The sequence below is a fragment of the Cyprinus carpio genome, chromosome B3 (genome assembly GCF_018340385.1).
Source record: "Cyprinus carpio isolate SPL01 chromosome B3, ASM1834038v1, whole genome shotgun sequence".
In the NCBI taxonomy this organism is placed as follows: domain Eukaryota; kingdom Metazoa; phylum Chordata; class Actinopteri; order Cypriniformes; family Cyprinidae; genus Cyprinus; species Cyprinus carpio.
The window spans coordinates 11409821-11424871 of NC_056599.1; the positions used below are offsets into that span (position 1 = coordinate 11409821).

The 15051-nt window shown below is 39.4% G+C and overlaps 1 protein-coding gene, 1 long non-coding RNA gene and 1 pseudogene across 4 annotated transcripts in view; 1 reads left to right on the plus strand and 2 right to left on the minus strand.

Annotated features, from left to right (window-relative positions):
• LOC109112423 (hsp70-binding protein 1-like) overlaps positions 1 to 15051 on the minus strand; it is a 65524-nt gene that overhangs the window by 6682 nt on the left and 43791 nt on the right. The window lies entirely within an intron of this gene.
• The window catches only part of LOC109112019, a 45695-nt pseudogene that overhangs the window by 705 nt on the left and 29939 nt on the right, over positions 1 to 15051 (plus strand).
• Positions 6583 to 14044, minus strand: LOC122136482. Of its 3 annotated transcripts, none has more exons than XR_006154163.1 (3): positions 8086 to 9038; positions 7472 to 7610; positions 6583 to 7017 (listed from the first exon to the last, which is right to left on the minus strand). It is a non-coding gene; the product is annotated as an uncharacterized LOC122136482 (long non-coding RNA). The 3 variants fall into 3 exon arrangements; XR_006154162.1 differs by lacking the exon at positions 8086 to 9038 and adding an exon at positions 13800 to 14044 and having other exon boundaries at positions 6584 to 7017; positions 7472 to 7613; XR_006154161.1 differs by lacking the exon at positions 8086 to 9038 and adding an exon at positions 13800 to 14043 and having other exon boundaries at positions 6587 to 7017.

Here is a 15051-nt window from a genome sequence, read left to right on the forward strand (position 1 = left end):
AGAAAGTACACACTATTTTTGGAGTTTTGAATCTTAAATATTTTAATTGGATTACACTCGTACAGAAGCCAATTAGCTCTAGACCAGTTATAAGATGCTGTAAAATACACAGTTGACCATGTTCACACTATAATGAGTTTTCTCTTTGTGTTTTAGTGCTGATTTCAAACATCCACTCTGAACAAACTGAAGGTGAGTGAATTTGATTCATGTATTTCATCACATACGAGTGATTCTACAGTAACTGTTACAAACCAACTGAGAATTACTTACATTTAATTATGATTATAAATGCACTTTAAACAAGTTGAATTATTCAAGTGACAATTCTGAGGTGTGACAAAAAACACCAAAAACATAAATCTATCAAAAACAACAGATATATTTATTACATTCACTCACAATTCATGTTGTTAAATAACAATTAAATATAAACAAACATAACTCTCATAAATGACTATAACAGTTATAGAGAACCAAACTTCAGTCTCATCTGATTTATGTTTTACAATGTGTTCATCCAGACAGTAAAAGCAGCAGCACATTATTTTCATTGTGAATTGTTGTTGTACAGAAAGACCAAAAGTCAAAGTGAGCATTAAACCTGATCAACATGTATTCAGAGGAGACACAGTCACTCTCAGATGTGACATTGATGGTGAAGGAGTCACTAGCTGGAAGTACAGCTGGTATAAAGACGGTTCAAACAGTGTTTTCAGTGATCAGGAACACACATTCAGTTCTGTTACTGAGTCTGACGCAGGTAAATACTCCTGTTATGGAGCAGAGAGAGGAGGATCACGAACATCAAACATCAGTGATGAAGTTAACACTGACAGTATCAGGTGAGTTCTTCATCTATCTCTTTATAACACACACACACCAGTTTAACACACTCTATTGGTACACTCTTGATTTCTGTATTTCAGATAGACCCCAGACAGTTTTAAGTGTTTCTCCACAGAAGTGGTTGACTGAAGGAGATCCAGTGACTCTGATCTGTGAGGTTAAAGGCTCCTCTACAGGCTGGACATTCAGCTGGTACACTCTAACTGCTTCATCAGGTAAGATATAGTGTGCTTCATCTGATAACATCTGAATGAACTGGTTTCATAAAATATATTACAGAGTTTCAAAAATGTGTAATCAATCTGAATACTGATTATACCAACAAATGTAATTTATAAGACTCATGTAAAAATTACTGATCATTTCTTGAGGTAACTGCACATTCTCACTTTTTACAGACAGCAGTAGTCATTATCAGCTGCTCTCAGACAGCAGCAGAGGAGCTGGAGGAAACTACACTGTCAGTTCTGCTGCTCCGAATCACACAGGAGTGAGGAAAACCAGCATATAACACAACCTACAGCAACAAACAGCTACTTTGGGTCACTGGTGAGTTCAAACTGAATCACAGAACGAATGAGACAGTGCTGAAATTTTCCTACAGTTGAAAATTCTCCTTGACAGTGCTGAAAATTTTCCTTGAAACGCCTATTTTTAATGAGAATGGGTGATGCCTTAACTGTCTCTATAGCATCATAATAAACATCTATTTTTATAACCTGGTGTAAATGGAGTAAATGTAAAACGTAATTCTAATGGTGTCATGCAAAGCTAAACTATTGTCTGTACTAGCAAAGACATAAATAATCAAATAGGTGTATAAATGTATTTGATCCCTTTAATAAAGATTGTTCCATTATGATTTTTTTTTTTATGATTTTAATATCCACATCTCGATCAATGTGCACATCAGCAGATGATAAAGGATTGACCATATAAACAATCAGTCATTTTATAGTTTGATTAATATCCGTTAGTATAAAATGCCTATAATTGTATCTTAGTTAATTGATATACAACAAGCTCAGCTAACTATAAATACTACTAGGTTCACTGTTTAGTTTGAACCGACTCCTGAGTCAAGTCTACTTTCTCCCAAGATTTTTTTCTCCAGCATCTTATTGAGGTTTTTGTTGGTTGTCACAGTTTTCTTTGGTGTGCTTGCTGACAGTAGCGGTTCTTGGCCCGGGCGAACGGGGCGGCATTTTTTCATGATACATAGGGGGCGGCACGAGCAGTTAAAAAATATAATAATAATCTTCTGAGCCGCTGCCGTTAAGTGGTTTCCTATTATCTATCATTTCACTGTGTGGGGAATTTGGCAAATTGGCGCCCTGCTTGCTGAGAAGCTGCCGTGTATGAGGCGCCGGGGCCGGCCTGAACAAAAGTGATGCGAACACCGAGAGAGAGAGAGCGACAGTTCATGAGAGAGAGCGACAGTTCGCGAGAGAGACCGAGTGTATCCGAGAGAGAGCGATTGTGTCCGAGAGAGAGCGAGAGAGACCGAAAATGCGCGCGAAGTCATAGCCGTGCACATACAGTAGGTGTCATTTACACTGGGGACGCTGGGGACATGTCCCCACCACTTTTTCAAATGGCTGATTTTGTCCCCACCACTTTTTAAAGCATTTGGTTAAAATGTTCTAAAAAATCAAGCAAACCAAGAAATGTTAAAGGTTTATTTGCACAAAAAAACATGCAATGCAGTTTAGATTCAGAAAGAAACAATGTACATTGTCCAAAAAAGTAACTTAAAATAAACTATTACTGATTCTAAAATGACCCAAAAACATGCATGCGCCGATCAGTAACTTGAACAAATTCTTGACACAGTTTCTTCTTGTCCAAGTTATACATTCTCTCTCTGTGAACATTACAAACAGCCACACTGTTGAGTCGGGTTTGTGACATTGAAGAGCGCAGCCAGGTCTTCAGGCGTCTCAAGGCACTGAAGCTTCTCTCTGCTTCAGCAGATGAGGCAGGAGCAACGAGCAACAAACGCAGAAGTCACTTCTGAGCAGGTTTTGTATGTGTAATTGGCAGTGAACATGGCCAAAAAATGTTAACCCGAGACCTAATCCTTACAGTAGGCTACACTATCAACAGTGGCGCCCCTAGAAAATTTTAATAGGGGTGGCCAGATGAGGCCACAGTAAATCTCGGGGTGGCACACACAAAAAATTAAGGGTTTCAATATTGACAAAAAAATTATATCTCTGCGATTTCTGGGATTTTATCGATAATGATAAATAGACAATATTTTGCTGAGTGTGTCATTGTGCTGATATCTTATTTCTAATTGTGCTGACAGCTGACTCCTGAATTTTATATTTTTACCTTTACAACATTTTTTTCTAAAAGTGTGCCCCATCTTTTAGGTCAAATACTTGCATTTGGGATTTTACCAAGCAAATGCAATCAGTATCAACAAAATTTATCTTGGCAATGCAGAGAAAACAGAAGCTGCATCTAAAGCCACAAAAATATTTTTACACACTGTTTAATGCAGCTCTGTGGGACATGGAATACTTTAACCTGCAGTTACAAATGAATAATGTTTTGATATTTTAAACATAAAACATTGAAAACTGATGTTTGAAATTATTTAAAAAAAAAAAATGAAAAGGTACCTTAAATGTGAAATTACAACTGCCAGTAGGAGGCAGAGAGTCAAAGAGTTAATAAGTGAGTCATTGCAATTGAACCTGAAAACTGTTATTGTCCATTAGATAATAGAGGTAATCAGCAGGCCTACTGTTAAATCATAATGTAACGTTGATTAGATGGACTGATTAACTAGCTAGCCAGCTAGAATAGCTAGTTTTGCAAACATATTTCTTATTGCTGGATTTTACCGTAGCCTCCATAATAAGTTCATCACTTACAATACAGCGCTGTTTGCTAAAGTAGTTTCTAATGTCTCCTCCCTTCTTCCTCTTGGACATTGTGAGTTTGGGTTGCTGTAAATTAGGCTACTGCAGTCGATCACACCGGTGTGATTAGAACGGTCAGTGCATGACGTGATCAACTACTGAATTCAAATGTGCTTTCGCGCGTTGACTGGCGCTGAGCCAGAGACAGGCGCGCTCAGAGCTGTTTTCAACCACATAATGTTTATTTTAGGTTTTAGACATATAAGTACTAAAAAAAAACAATACATTTAGAGTTTGTAAAATACACACTGATGTCAAAGGAAGAGGCAATAATAATCCTTTCAATTATAATTAGACACGTTTTATTCATATCAGGTACACATTTCTGTATCCGGTTGGGTGAACGCTGGCGCGATTTGGCTGCCGCTGCTCTCCGGTGTGTTTTTATTTTAAATATTTTATTCCATAACACTCTCTATCTCTGCAGACTGCAATCGACTGACACGATGTGGATTTACCATCTTTTCTCACGTGTCACCATTGTCTGGATTGTTTTATCGTCATTGCTTCATCCAACGACCTCGCTGTTTCTGTATACAGCGACTGAACTTTACCGGTGTTACGGTTTAACTGGTTACCGTGTTATCTGGTGACCAACTTCCTGGTTCAGGTCTCCGCTCCAGATGTGATGGAACGACCGCAGCAGATTCGCCGATTCTTAAAGCACAAATGACGTGATATTAAGCTGTCTAATAAACGCAGACTTGCTCATTGCATGATTTTGATATTCTTATAAAGATTACAAGTTATTGGTATGATTGCCCGTAGCGGCTGAAGTATAGTAGGATAAATAAAAAAAAATAAAAAGTTAAGTCTGCGGGTTTCGAACACACGCGTTAAAGACACGCGCGCCGCGAGACGACAGTATTTAACCACCGATCTACACTGATTCAGACACAGATCTCTGGATTGAAGACAGGACTCTCGGCGTAACATTGTGCAGCTGCTGAATCAAGGAAATGTGACCGGTGTTAACTTGTGACCTGTGTTTACCTATTATGAAAATAAACCATAGCAGAACGCTGACTACATTTTAGTGGTTTATGATGTTAAAGAACATTTCATGACGTCTCAGACAAATGTACATTTGTGGCTACTGTGGTTTAATTATAAACGCTATCGTTAACTTATATTTACCCATAGTAAAAGCATGGTACATTTTCTTTAGAGGTGATGCTGACGTCTAATTACATGAATGTAACTTAACGTTGTTGTTTCCACTTATTTTCTCGTAGCATTAATTTTATAACGTGACTTGATTTGAATGAAGTGTAAACGTATAAGATTATGCTTATGAGATTTTGCTTGTGAAAAGGTACAAAGTATTACATTTATATACAGATTTTTTTTTTATTACAGAATAAAGTTAATATTTCAAATACTTGTATAATCAAATAAAATACCAGCTAGTGCACGCAGATAACAAGTTAACACCGTTTAATAGTGAAGTAATGTTTTATACGCAGTATTTCAGCTAGCAGAATCTACGTTTACACTTCAAATCACGTTTCCAAAGTAATGCTACGAGAAAATAAGTGAAATGTAACGTTGTTACATTGATGTAATGACACATCAGCAGCCTCTAAAAAAAATGTACCATTTTACTATGGTACATATAAGTTAACGATAGCGTTTATAATTAAACCACAGTAGCCACAAATGTACAGTTGTCTGAGACGTCATGAAATGTTCTTTAACATCATAAACCATAAAATGTAGTCAGCGTTCTGCTATGGTTTATTTTCATAATAGGTAAACCACAGGTCACAAGTTAACACGGTCACATTTCCTTGATTCAGCAGCTGCACAATGTGACGCCGAGAGTCCTGTCTTCAATCCAGAGATCTGTTGGTCTGAATCAGTGTAGATCGGTAGCTCGGTGGTTAAATACTGTCGTCTCGCGCGCGCGCGCGTCTTGTAACGCGTGTTCGAAACCGCGACAACACATACTTACTTTGTTTATTTTTTGTTTATCCTACTTACTTCAGCCGCTACGGGCAATCATACCAATAACTTGTAATCTTTATAAGAATATCAAAATCATGCAATGAGCAAGTCTGCGTTTATTAGACAGCTTAATATCACGTCATTTGTGCTTTAAGAATCGGCGAATCTGCTGCGGTCGTTCCATCACATCTGGAGCGGAGACCTGAACCAGGAAGTTGGTCACCAGATAACACGGTAACCAGTTAAACCGTAACACCGGTCTTAATATTCAAGAATGTCATAGAGAAAATATGAAATAAATTTAATGTTATTATAGATTACAAAGATATTTATAATTAAATACATCCAAAAGGTCAAGACTTGCCATAAATTTTTTTAACCATTGTAATAATTTTCGTGTCATTCGATAACTATATTCCCTATATGTTATGTTTCATAAACAAATTTCGGGAGGAGCGTGCACGGATAATTAACACGGCCAGTTCATCATTAGTGATTACACCGTTTACCAGTCAGCTCAAGAGAAAACACCTATAAATAATCAAGTACGTCCTATCTTCGTTTTCTCTCGACTTTCAGCATTCGGTTCGCTCTGTTGCTATCTTAGCACGGACCCAATTTTCCGTCCAATGAAGAGATAGTGGTGGGCAGATCGAGGCTTCGTGAAAAAATTAAAACCAAAAATCAAATATTCCATATAGTCTCCAAACCAATAATAAACCCCACCCCCGTCTCAACGGTGACACCTAGTGGTCACTTGCAAGTGTTGATCTGAAACAACCTTGACAACGAGCCATTAAAAAAAATTGTTTTTATTATTATTATTGTATTTTTCTAATATGTGAAGCTTGTAACCTGTAGGCTTCTCACTGTGCATAATGTTATTTTGGTCATGAAAAATGAATATTAATAAATCAAGCCACAATGTTTCACTTTTTTAGAGATTTTTATTCAAAAATATTAATTTCTCTGCTGTGGAAGGACTCAGCCTACTTTTTCTCCAGCCTTTGAAAAAATCCTCTCACATGGGACACTTGTTGCTGGCATGCAAAGATATTTTTTAGCAGGGACTTACAAATGAGGAAAGATTACTACTCTCTTTCCAGTAAATTAGGGGATCATGAGTTCTGGGCAAAAACACATCATGGAGGTATTTTTTTCACTTCCACTGTGGCATCAGCTGTAGCATTGTGTATCATCTGGGTTTCATGGATACGATTATCAAAAAGTTCCCATAAACTGTCCGGTGTTTCTACTGATGTTGATGGTGATGATGACGACGATGGGCCTGATGATGAAAACAGTAGTAACAAATCCTACACTGACGGCATATTACATGAATCAGATTACATAGCATAACATAGACTGAAACTGTAGCCTACAGGTTCATTATTTGGAAACCTTCATAAACAAAGTTATGTTATGAATGTTTATGGCCAGTGTGCAGAGAAAAATCAAATGGAATGTAGAACTACAACAATCAGGAAAACCAAAATGATGTCTTCACTGGCTGTAGATTGGGTACTTGTATGTAGACCTATAAAATGTATATTCACACAATAATATATTATATTGACAACATATTATATTCACAATGAAGCTGTTTTTAACATGATTGGCAGTTGTGATTGGGACATTAGGTTGTAGGGCTTAGGTTGAAACAGGGCTATGGACTTTCTAAACAGTGTCCCAACAGTTTGTTATTATATTTCAATTATAATAATATTTCAAACAATGCATACCTTGCTTAGATGGCCCAGCAGTGTCAGTAGCAGGCCTAGGTACAGGGGGAATGCTACCATCGTCTGCACCCTGCAAAATGGCAGGATGAGTGCTCCTCAAATGGCGCATCATGGATGATGTTTTGTTGCAGTAGGCTAGCTGCTGATCACAATATATACATCTCACTTTATTTGGGGTTTCCAAATGGAAATGCTCCCACACCACAGATGTATGGCATCTCTTCTGGGGAGCCTCCATTTTTATTGATCTAACTATTTTAATCTATCTGTATCTATCTATATTAATATATCTATGTATCTTTCTATTGTTACATGCCTCCCTTGTCTAGGGTCAGGGATGGCAGAAACAAGGAAATTTATGAACAAGGTAGAAGAGACAACTTTTCTACCAGCCACCCGGGGATCTCCTCTCCTGTCACAGCACTCCACAGAAAATCACAGGGACTTTCAGCACAGTCTAGAAAATTGGTTTATTTAATAAGTTAAAAAAAAAAACAAGCACAGAGCAAAAACTTCAGGAGGGGACCAGGCCAAAACAACAAACATAACAGATCTAACTTACAAAAGGGGTACTTTCTAATCTCTCAAAACAAAATAAACAACAAAAGTCTTACCTTACTTCCTTTCTAGCCAAAAACAGGTGAAAACATGGACAATAAAAGAAATGGCATCCTCCTCCCTACTGCTCCAAAAATAAACATTCAACTTAAGTGTCACCTTAGGAGTTTACTGGTATACAACAACTCTCCAAAGTTTCAAATTGTATACACCAACAACAATGCAAATAGACAATTAACACACACACACACTATGGTCTGGGGCAGGCAAAGAAGTCTCCGTCAACAGCAGAGGCCAAGAAGGGCACCACTTCAGATGAAGTCTCCAGCTTTATCCACAAGCTCTCCCTCCAGCAGCCAATCAGAGCAACCAAGTGATTGATGACAACTAGGACCAGCTGATCTTCATTAAGCTTAAAACACAGAGGAGAGAGAGAGACAGAAAATAAAACACTGCAAAGACAAACTGTAATCAACATAGCAGCAATAATCAAACACCGCACAAATAACACAAAGTACAACAAAAAATTACTCCTAGGGTAGTAACACCCCCACCACCAAATTTACAACCCAAGGTTTCTTTCCCATGTACAGTAGCATACAGTCATCAGTCACCATCAGCATCACAGGCTCTAGAGAGTGCATCCGCCACCACGTTCTCCGAACCTTTCTTGTGCTTGATGTTCAAGTTATATTCCTGCAGACAAAGTGACCAGTGCATCAAACGCTGATTGAGGTTGCACATGCAAGAGAGAAAAACTAGAGGGTTGTGGTCAGTATAGACAACAAGAGGTATACAACTACCACCAGCGTTTACTTCAAAATGTTTAAGTGCCATCACCAGGACGAGAGCTTCCTTTTCGATGGTACTGTAGTTTTGTTGACACTTAGAGAACTTCTTAGAGAAGTAACAGACTGGATGTTCTACTCCTGCACCATCCTCCTGCAGCAGGACAGCACCCACTCCCACAGCACTTGCATCCACTTGTAGCTTAAATGGAAAAGAAAAATTAGGAGCAGAGAGAGACTGGAGCATTACAAAGAAGATATTTTGCAGCAAGAAAAAGCATTCTCACACTGAGGAGTCCAAAACAAATTTCTTCACAGAACTAAGTAGGTCAGTAAGGGGAGACACCACTGTTGCAAAGTTCTTGCAAAATCCACGGTAGTATCCTGCCATTCCCAGAAACCGGCATAACTGACGCTTGGTAATGGGAGCAGGAAATTCAACAACAGCAGCTACCTTTGCTGTTATGGGTCTTACACGACCTTGACCCACCTTTTTCCCAAGGTAAGTTACCACAGCTTTAGCAAACTCACATTTTGCTAGATTCAGGGTTAACTTGGCATCATTCAACTTGGTAAACACACTCGCCAAGCTACAGATGTGGCCTTCCCAATCACCTGAATAGACCACAATGTCATCCAAGTAGGCCTCACAGTGGCACAACCCTGACAAAACTTTCTGCATGAGCCTCTGGAATGTGGCTGGGGCATTTCGCATCCCAAAAGCCATACAATTGTACTAGAGGAAGTTGTCAGGGGTGACAAATGCAGAGATTTCACATGCACGTGCAGTTAAAGGGACCTGCCAATAGCCCTTTAATAGATCTAGCTTTGTGACAAACTTTGAAGAACCAACCTTATCCACGCAATCTTCCATACGGGGCAAGGGAAAAGAAACCGGTTTTGTGATGCTATTTACCTTTCGATAGTCAGTACAGAAACGAAAGGTAGAATCAGGTGTTGGGACCAGCAAGCATGGAGAGCTCCAGGGACTTTGGCTAGGTACAGCCAGCCCGTTTTTAAGCAGGTAGTCTACCTCAGTCTTCATGATCTCTTGTTTTGCAGGATTTACTCTGTACGGGGCTGCTGTATTTGATAGGGACAGAGTTACCTACATCAATATCATGGGATAACACTGTGGTTCTTCCTGGAATATCAGAGAACAGCGTGGGATATTTTTGTAACAACTTTACAACATCTTCACACTGACTTTTTGGCAAGTATGACAAATGTGAATCAATTTTACCCAATATGGCAGAATTATTCAGACACACACCAGGAGTCTGAGGTTCAGCCAGCAACAAATCTGCATCAACAGGAACACAGTCAGGAACTACTGTAACACAAGGTTTACTCAGTGGCACAGAGAGTATTGTTGGTTTAGTTGAGTCATGTGCAACATAGGACTTCAACATGTTAACATGACATACTCAAATCTTGCGTCTGCGATCAGGGGTACCTACAACATAATCCGTTTCACTCAATTTCTGTTCAATGACATAAGGCCCTGAAAACTTAGCCTGTAGAGCGGAGCCAGGAATAGGAAGTAACACAAGAACAGACTCACCCGGCTGAAAACTGCACTGTACTGTTCTTTTGTCAAAGTGGACCTTCATCTTTGACTGCAACATGGAAAGATGAGCTCTTGCCAGTTCGCAGGCTTTGTGCAGGCGTTCCCGGAAAGAACTGACATAGTCTAGCACAGAAATAGGTGCACTATCCTTACCTATTAACTGCTCCTTTAACAACTTCAAGGGGCCACAAACAGTATGAGCAAACACAAGCTCAGCAGGGCTAAATCCTAGTGACTCCTGAACAGACTCTCTCACTGCAAACATGAGCAATGGCCAAGCCGTCCACCCAGTCCCTTTCCAGTCTCGATACAAAATGGGTGCGGAGCAAAGCTTTTTAGGGTTTGATGAAAACATTCCACCGCTCCTTGTGACTCAGGGTGGTACGCACTAGACATGTGATGTTTTATTCCCAACTATTTCAACATTTGTCCAAATACCTTTGAGGTGAAGTTTGACCCCTGGTCAGTTTGAATAACTCTGGGCAAGCCAAATGTTGTGCAAAACCTTAAGACCTCTCTCAGAACTACTTGTACCTTCAATGTGCGCAATGGTATGGCTTCAGGGTAACAGGTAGCAGTACACATTATGGTCAAAATATACTGGTGCCCATGTTTCGACTTCGGAAGGGGCCCTACACAATCAATCACCAGCCTTTCAAAAGGTTCTCCAATGACAGGAATCGGCTGAAGAGCGCTTTAGGAATTGTTTGATTTGGTTTACCAGCACGCTGGCATATGTCACATGACCGGCAGTAACGAGAGACAGCAGATTTGATTCCAGGCCAGTAGAAATGTTTAACAATGAAATTTTTTTGTGACACCAAGGTGTCCAGCAAGAACATTTGCGTGTGCCAATTTCAAAACATGATCACATGAGAACGGTAGCTGGAAGGCAAAACAATCTGATATACTGTTTGCCAATCACCTCCGCCTGAAAACTTTGGCTGCCATTTGCGCATCAGAATCCCATCGTCCCAAAAAGTACACTACCTTTGTCAACAAAAGATTTGCGAAGCTGGGTGTCATGCTCAGAGACCATTTCATCCTCAACAGATAACAACTTCTGGGCAAAAGCCAAATGTTCCCTACCCACTATGGAATGAAGTTCAACTGGAAGCTGGGTGTCATGCTCAGAGACCATTTCATCCTCAACAGATAACTTGCACTCTACCAGTTTAGGTTGCACGCTCAGGAAAGAATCAGAGAGATCAACAACAACATCTTGAAAGCTTCTTGACTGAGAACGCATAACAGCACATGTTGGAAAAGCTAGAGGATGTGTTGCAGAGAGATCAGGGAAAAAAAAAAAATCACAGACTATTGGCTTGCTTACAACTATTGGACAGGGAAAAACGTTACCACCAGCAAGGTCATTACCCAGTATGAGGCCGACATTGTCTACAGGCAACCGTTTACACACACCCAATTAAACCAAGCCTGTAACAAGGTCAAACTTCAAGTTAAACGGTTTGTGTAATGGAATGCTAATGCAAGGGCCCATCTCGATACCACACACAAGGACATTTGCACCAGTATGACACATCAGAGAAGGGCCAAAACATCCTCAAGCATGAAGGATTGAGCCGAACCAGTATCTTTCAGAACCTGCACACACTTATCTGCAGAGTCACCAGCTAGCGACACATAAGCTTTCAGAAGAAAAGGACCATAGGACGATGTGTCAGCAGCTAACAAATCAGGAACTGATTGTACAAATGCAACACCTTTAGGCTTTATATTTGTGGCCTTCTGCTTCCACGCCTTACAAGCCACAATCATATGACAAGGATCGAGACAGTAAAAGCAAAAGCAACCCTCCTATCTGTGCTCTTTGAGGACGACTTCCCTCCATCACTAGTCTTGCTGACATTCACTCTGAGTGCATCTTGAACTCTAGATTCTGTAGCCAGGGAAGTTTTAGATTGATGCACAGAGGAAAAGAGAGTTCGGTGAGTAAGTGCAAATTCATCGGCAAGCACTGCTGCATCAGAAAATTTTCCCACTTTTTGTTCTTTTAAATGAACAACAACGTTTTCCCGGTACACAAGTTTTAAAATTCTCAAGTAAGACCAATTCTTGCAATTCCTCAAATGTGGTAACCTTACTAGCAAGACCACTTTTCAAAAAACACCTTTTTTCTCTCTTGCGAATTCAACATAAAGTTTGTTTGGCTTGCTTTAAACACACCCCTGAACTTTTTGTCGAATATGCCTCCGGCCACCAACTCGTATGCCCTCGACACAGCTGTTTTCACAGTGTCATAGTCTAATGACTCCTCAATTGGCAAAGCAGCGCATACCTCTTGTGCTTTGCCAACGAGGTTGCTCTGCAACAGTAAAGCCCACGTCCTTCGGCCAATTCAACTTTGCAGCTACCCGCTCAAATGCAACAAAATAAGAGTTTACCTCTGATTCACGAAAAGGTGGTACTAATTTGATGTATTTGCCAACATCAAATTCAGGTTTAGATGCAACGCTATCACTAGAGGAAGGCGGCCTAGAACGAGGTATAGGAATAGGGTGATTACGCAGAGTTTGCACTTTTAACTCAAGCTTACGCAACTTTATGTCACGATCTGCTTGTATTTCAAGAGCTCTCAGCCGAAGCAGCTGTGTCTCATGCTCCTGCTTTTTTAATGCAAGATCAAGCTCTTTCAATTTCAGAGCTAACTGAGAATCTACAGAAGATGCATGCTTACTGCTAGCTACCGAGCTTGAGTCATCTTCGGTGCCAATGCCAGCCTCATCCCCCTGCTCTAGTATTTGTTCTGGTAAAATACCAGTATTTGTTCTGGTAAAATACCTGCCTCTACTAATTTGCTATACAACACATCTTTTATTACTTGTTTACTTGTAGCTTTAGAAACTGTCATGTTATAAAAGTCAGCTATCAAAAGCAGATCTTTTTTTCGACAACAGTTGTATTCCTCCAAAGAAGGAGCACAGCGTGAACCTTATCAAATCAAAATCCATATTTCCAATAAAACATAGGACATCCTAACGCACAAAAGTTTAAAGCAGCCAAGCAAACTTACACATCCAACAACGAGAAATACTGCAGTTCAAATTTGTGTAGTTAAAAACGGACAAGCCCCCAATTGTTACATGCCTCCCTTGTCTAGGGTCAGGGATGGCAGAAACAAGGAAATTTATGAACAAGACAGAAAAGACAACAACTTTTCTACCAGCCACCTGGGGATCTCCTCTCCTGTCCCAGCACTCCACAGAAAAATCACAGGGACTTTCAGCACAGTCTAGAAAATTGGTTTATTTAACAAGTTCAAAAAAACAAGCACAGAGCAAAAACTTCAGGAGGGGACCAGGCCAAAACAACCAACAACAGATCTAACTTACAAAAGGGGTACTTTCTAATCTCTCAAAACAAAATTCAAAATAAACAACAAAAGTCTTACCTTACTCCCTTTTTAGCCAAAAACAGGTGAAAACATGGACAATAAAAGAAATGGCATCCTCCTCCCTACTGCTCCAAAAATAAACATTCAACTTAACTGTCACCTTAGGAGTTTACTGGTATACAACAACTCTCCAAAGTTTCAAATTGTATACACCAACAACAATGCAAACAGACAATTAGCACACACGCTATGGTCTGGGGCAGGCAAAGAAGTCTTCTTCTTCTTCTTCTTCTTCTTCTTCTTCTTCTTTTGTTTTTTTATGGCGGTTGGCAAACCAACTTAACGGTGCATTACCGCCACCGACTGGGCTGGAGTGTGAATCAGGAGCTATTGGATAATAAAAAAAAAATAAAAATTAAATCCTACTGGCTAAGTCTGTGTCTCTAAGAAACGTAATAACAAATTGATGAATGTTACTGGATGCTTTCCCTAATAAACCTTGCATTGTAAAATTATTCTGATTGAACACTTCTGAGAGACTGAAAAAAACTGGTTTCTTTCTTGGCTGTACTTTGTGCACTGAAATAAAATATGCTCTACAGTTTCTAAATGACTGCAATATTGGCAGTTCCCTGTTGGATGTTTCCCTATTATCTTCAATGAAGAATTGAGCCCAGTGTGTCCTATTCTTAACCGTGTAATTATACTTTCTTCTCTTCTACTCCTACATTCTGTCCTTCCTATACCCACTTCTGGTTGTATATTATATAAATGCCTCCCTTTTATCTTGATCCACCCAATACCCCTGCCATTTTGATCTTGCATATGCTTTAATGAATGTTTTAGCTTCAGATTTACTATATGGAACTTGTAATATTCTATTGTGTTTCAGTGTGTTGTTTTGCAAGTTTATCAACCTCCTCATTCCCTTTCACTCCAACATGTGCAGGTGTACCCAGAGAAACCTGATTTTTAAACTCCTGCATTTAACTTATGCAAAACCATACAAATTTTATGAATTATATCATTTCTTATAGATTTCCCAGTTTTATGCTTTCTAAAGCTGAATAACTATCAGATATAATCACTGAATTATTTAACTCATTTCCCTCTACCCATTCCAAGGCCAACAAAATTGCAACCTGCTCTGTTGTGTATACTGATAAATTATCTGTTATTCTTTCCTGACATACTACCCCATTCTTTGGAATATATACTGCTGACCCAGCGTGTCCTGTCTTTGGATCCTTAGAACCATCTGTAAATATGAATGTGTAGTCAGAGAAATGCATATCCAGATAATATTTAA